We start from the raw sequence: 6,000 nt of genomic DNA, 5'->3' as shown, positions 1-6,000 counted from the left end.
TCTCATGGTAGAAACAAATATTTCTAATGACAAATTGAAATGTCTTCCTTATTGGAAATTTGAGCTATTTTATGGATTATTACAATGGCTGGTTGAAAACAATTGATGGTAAAGTTCTCTGATCAGTAGGATTTTCTTCAACTCCTACATTGGATTGAATCTGTTATTTATGAATTATGTTTTGTTTTGGATGTATTAAGCACAAACACTGTTTCCTTGTCTTGAAGTAGACAATACATACATAGAAGCATACATAAACTTCTATATATAAAGGATATATTATCTTTATGGTCTAAGTTCTTGTTTCCTACAATATATTTATCTGCATTTTTTTTCATCATTGGAAATCACTTATTTTATCTAGTTAGAGTAATCACCGATCCTCTGTCTTTGTTCTAACCTCCATCATGAGCAGTAACATATAGACTGATATATTTTAAATTTTAGTATATGTAAATTATTATGGTATAAGCTACGGAATTAAGTACGAACCAACTATCATAGTGGTAAAAGAATTGTTATTGTATTTTGAGGTCCCGGATTCGTGCACCAGAAATACTAAAGGTGTGAGCGTTCAATCTCAAATAGTTAAAGTTATCTTTGAACATAAACTATCTCGTACTTACCACATATTAATCAGAAAACCTAAGTATATTTAAATCTCTATTTTATAAAAATTTTCTTTTATTAAATCATGATTGAATCCTAAAAACCCTTCCTTCTCTTTATAAGAAGCCTTAAAATTTCAAATATTTAATTAATTAATTAATTAATTAATAACCACTGTTACTTGAAGAACAAGCACATTGTTTTAATGTTTCTTATTTTTCATTAGATTTATTTTACTCAATGCAGAAGAAATCATAATTTGAGTAAAATTAGATTTCTCATAAAGGCTTAAATCCTTGTATAAATACCATTCAATTCCCCAAGTCTTCCCCCACAATTGCGTAGGTAATTTAAGCTTAGATTTTCGTTCTCTCTTTGGATTAGGGTTTTTACATTCAGCAATGGCGTCGACTTCTAAGAAGATAATATTGAAGAGCTCGGACGGAAACATTTTCGAGGTAGAAGAAGAGTTGGCGCTTCAATCGGAGATGATAAAAAACATGATAGATGATTGTGCCGACGGAGAAATCCCTCTCCCTAACGCTACGGGGGAGATCTTGTCCAAGGTCCTCGAGTATTGGAAGATGCAGGTCGATGGAGAAAGTAACTCAAATGATGATCAGCATAAAACTCGGGATGATGACTTCCTCCGAGTTGATCTAAACACCCTTTATGACCTCATCAAGGTTAGTTTCTCATTTTTCTTCTATTTATGATTCTGCAATTGTCATGGCAGTTTTGTTAGCTGTTAATAGTAATAAATAATAATAAGCTGAAACTGAAATTTTGATTTGCAGGCTGCTAACTTTTGAATGTGAAAAGCTTATTGGATTTGACATTTCAAAAAGTGGCAGACATTATAAAGGGGAAGTCGCCGGAGGTGATTCGGAGGACGTTCAACATCCTCAACGATTTCACTCCCGAAGAAGAAGAAGCGATAAGGGGAGAGAATCCGTGGGCATTCGATAATTAGGTGGAGTTTGATTCGCTGGATGTTTATGAGGGAATTGAAATCTGTGAAGGAATTGGAATCTGAATCTGAAACATTTGTTGGCAGAAAATTGAATTGGAATCAATTCCATATTATGTTTGGTTCGCAGACATGTCAGATGAATTTGATTTCGGTAATGTAAAATTACAGAATTACCCTTCTTGTTTTTTATTTAATTTTAGTTTGTTTTATAACTTACATGTAGCAATATATAATAAAATTTTAAAAAATATTAAATTTTAATTTTATTGATTGATTATTCATTTCAATAAATTATAAAAAGAGAAAATAACCTCAGTGACCAAAAATCCCAGATAATATACGATTCTGACCAACTTTTTTTAGATTTGCGAAAATGACCAACAAAATCCTAATGCGATCTCTAATTCGCATTGCGATCTCCACTATCGCAAATTCACGTTGCGATAGTTGAAAATCGCGTTGCGATTTTCCATTTCGCGTTGCGATTTTTCATTTCGCGTTGCGATAGTCTACAGTTGTCGTTGCGATTTTTCAAATTCGTTGCGAAAATTCGTTGTGATAGTTAAAAAAAAGATTTTGTTTCTTAAGAATTTTCTCTAAAAAGATAGTATCCGCGCGGACGTGTAGAAGACACGTATTACCACGACCACGACCACGACCACGACCCGACCCGACCCGACCCGAGACGAGACGGACGGCGGCGGCGGCGCGCGAGAGTCCCCCTTGTTCTCTATCACTCAACAAGAAAGTGGGAAAGCCAAGCCTTAAATACCATTCCCAATAGTGTTTCCAATACTATGTGGGATTTGAGCATTACCAACACTTGTTCCCAATACTATGTGGGATTGAGCCTAAAATAGTGATATTATTTTTAAATGTTTTGCTTAAAATTGCAATAATCGCGATTGATTGTAGATTGACTTTTAATTATGACATATTTAATCGTATAATACTAATGCAATTGGCTGCTGATTCAGTTGTTTTAAGGTGCATGATTGTTAATTGTTTCCTGAATAATCACATTGTATTGGAAACAAGTGTTGGTAATGCTCAATCCCACATAGTATTGGAAACACTATTGGGAATGGTATTTAAGGCTTGGCTTTCCCACTTCCTTGTTGAGTGATAGAGAATAAGGGGGACTCTCGCGCGCCGCCGCCGCCGCCGCCGTCGCCATCTCGTCTCGGGTCGGGTCGTGGTCGTGGTCGTGGTCTTGGTCATACGTGTCTTCGACATGTCCGCGCGGATACTATCTTTTTAGAGAAAATTCTTAAGAAACAAAATTTTTTTTTTTAACTATCACAACGAATTTTCGCAACGAATTTGGAGAATCGCAACGACAACTATATACTATCGCAACGCGAAATGGAAAAGCGCAACGCGAACTATTGCAACGCGATTTTCAACTATCGCAACGCGAAATGCACCGCGAATTTGCGATAGTGGAGATCGCAATGCAAATTAGAGATCGCATTGCGATTTTGTTGGTCATTTTCGCAAATCCAAAAAAAGTTGGTCAAATCGTATATTATCTAGGATTTTTGGTCACTGAGGTTATTTTCTCTTATAAAAATCATACTAATAAACATCATAAGTTAAAATCATCCCAATTAGGGATGGCCATGGGTCGGGTTTTTGGTTCACCTGACCCGACCCGAGAATAAGGGAACATCCACCCGATACCCGACCCGACCAAAATAAAGTTTCACCTGACCCGATCCGACCCAAATATATGAATTAGAAACCCGACCGACCCGACCCGAAATAAAAAAAAATATTTTTATTCAATAAAACAGTGACTTAATTGAAAAAAAAATATATATAGAGGGGTATTATTGTAATTATTCCTAAATATATAAGGTAAAATTATGTATTTTTTTCGGGTCAGGTATTTTTACCCTAAACCTGAACCCGACCCGAATATCACACTTAAAAAAACCCGACCCAAACCCGAATTTTTTTAAAAAAAATCCGATCGATCCCGAATTTTTTTTAAAAAATCTGACCCGAATACCAAAAGATTGATGAGGGTAGTATGGTCAAATTTTACATTCTCCCCTCCAAAGGATTTCAATTCCATCATGTTATGGATGGAATTTACTTTCTCTCCCTTGATGGAATTGAATTTCAATTCTTCCTAATTCCAAGAGATTCCAGCGAACCAAACGCTACCTTAGGGCTTACACTATTTGTATGATAAAAATGTCGATGGGGTTTATCGGCGGGTTTCTAGGATAGGGACATTATTATTATTATTATTATTATTATTACGAAATTTAATTTTATAAATTCATAGTTTTATATTTAGTGATCTAAATTATTCCAAAAAGAATTAAGAAAAATAAATAAATACACATTACATGTATTTAGTTTCTTTTTAATAATATGATTGTCTTTTCGAGATTTAGTGATACACGCGTGGAAGTAGTAGATGACATGGCATAATAAAATCAAACAGTTGTAAAAATTTAATTTTTTATTTTAAAAATTATCCTTGTGTATTAAATTATATAAATAATAGGGTTATTATCTGCTAGAGAATTTATTTTACACAAAACTAATTTTATTTAAAATATGAAATATTCCAAACTACAATAAAGATTAAAAATCTAATCATATAAATCATTTAAATAAAATTAGCAACTTAAGATCACATATAAACCATACAAGTAAATATTAAGGGGCTATTTGATTAAATCAGAATGATTAAGCGTTGAATGATTCAATGGCCTGAATGATTCAAAGGCTCTGTATGAATTAGCTCTGAATATGACTTGCTGTTTGATAATGATTCTGAATCATTCAGCAGTGTTTTGCTGAATCATTCAGCACAGTCTTCATTCAGAGGTGAAAATCAAACACGCTGAATGCTGAACGGTTCAACATTCAGCGTTAAATAGTTTCATTCAGCAGTAAACAAACAACCCCTAAAAATCTAACCAAAAAACTCAAACAAAGATAGATATAAACAGATCTGATCGCATCAGCAAACAAACCACAAAAGAGATCAAGCTATTGAAAGACCACTGACAAACTGCAAATCAGACTCTAGCGACGTGAAAAGCTATGCACGAACACAAATAGGATACCAAATCCAATCTGAGAGTTCAAAGCAAGGAAGATCAACAAGATATCAGATAAGCATCATCTTGATCAATCGTAGTGATATCAAATCAAACCTTAGAAAAAAGATTAATGAAAAAACTATCAAACAACTGAAAAACATGCCAAAAAGCATAAGAACGTATCATAAAAGCAAATGAAAACGTGGCATACAAGCAAATTTATTGAAATAAAAAATAAAAGAAAAATTATGATACGATACAGAAAAGGAAAATACAATAAAAAAATATCAACGATAGACAATCAACCAACAAAGACAAAAAAAATGATGAACGACACACCAATGAGAGAAAACTTCATATATATATATATATATATATATTGTACATGTAAGATGCCAATATTTTCTGAAGATATTCTTTTTGTATATTCTAATTAATGATAGATACGGGACTAATTACTTTATATTTTCCGAGTAGATTTTCAAATTCCATTTTGCATCATTTTTGTTTGAAGCCAAACAATTAACTAATATGGGGAAGAAGTTGTATAGCTTACCTGCAAGGTTTTATCGTATATGTATGCACGAGGGAATTCATACAAACGGAAACTGAGTAAATGCAAATTTTATCAATGAAGTGAGAGTAAGGGTGTGTTTGTTTTCCGTAATTGGAATTACGGAATTAGTTTTTCCCGAAATCTCGTGTTTGTTTCATGTAATTCGTTTTCCGGAAAATATTTTTCCGTGTTTGTTTTACGTAATTCGTTTTCCGGAACGTAATTCATTTTCCTAATAACAGAATTTCCTTTGTGTTTTCTTCCAAACTTTTCACTTCAAAGCAAAAATACTCAAAATAATTTTATTTTATGAATTTAATATTAATAAAATATTTTAATATCATTTTCATCAAAATATTAATTATTAAAATATTTAAAATATATTTATTAATATTTATAATATAATATTATTTTTAATATTATATAAAATAATCAATTATATTATAATAATATAAGATATTATATTTTATTTTAATAATATATAATAATTTTTTATATATTTAATAATGAATAATTTTATTTATATATTTAAATAATATTTTAGTAAAGATATTTAAAATATACTAATTAATATTTTTAAAATATAATATAACACTATTACTTTAATAAATAATTAATATAATTTATAATATTTTATTTCACTAAAATATACCAATATTAATATTTTATTAATAAAATTATAAAAATAATATTTAATAATAAATAAATTATTTTAATATTTTAAAATAATAATATTAAGTTTTATGATAAATAATATTATTTTTTATATTTAATATTTGTAATAAATAATTTTTAAA

General features: G+C 30.9%; 1 pseudogene; it reads left to right on the top strand.

Annotated features, from left to right (window-relative positions):
- The first annotated feature begins 964 nt into the window (after positions 1-964).
- LOC120158223 lies at positions 965-1,582 on the top strand (annotated as a pseudogene).
- Positions 1,583-6,000: the final 4,418 nt, after the last annotated feature.

This window comes from Hibiscus syriacus, unplaced genomic scaffold (genome assembly GCF_006381635.1).
Source record: "Hibiscus syriacus cultivar Baekdansim isolate YM2019G1 unplaced genomic scaffold, ASM638163v2 tig00111309_pilon, whole genome shotgun sequence".
Lineage (NCBI taxonomy): Eukaryota > Viridiplantae > Streptophyta > Magnoliopsida > Malvales > Malvaceae > Hibiscus > Hibiscus syriacus.
This window is presented reverse-complemented; position numbering and strand designations above follow the sequence as displayed.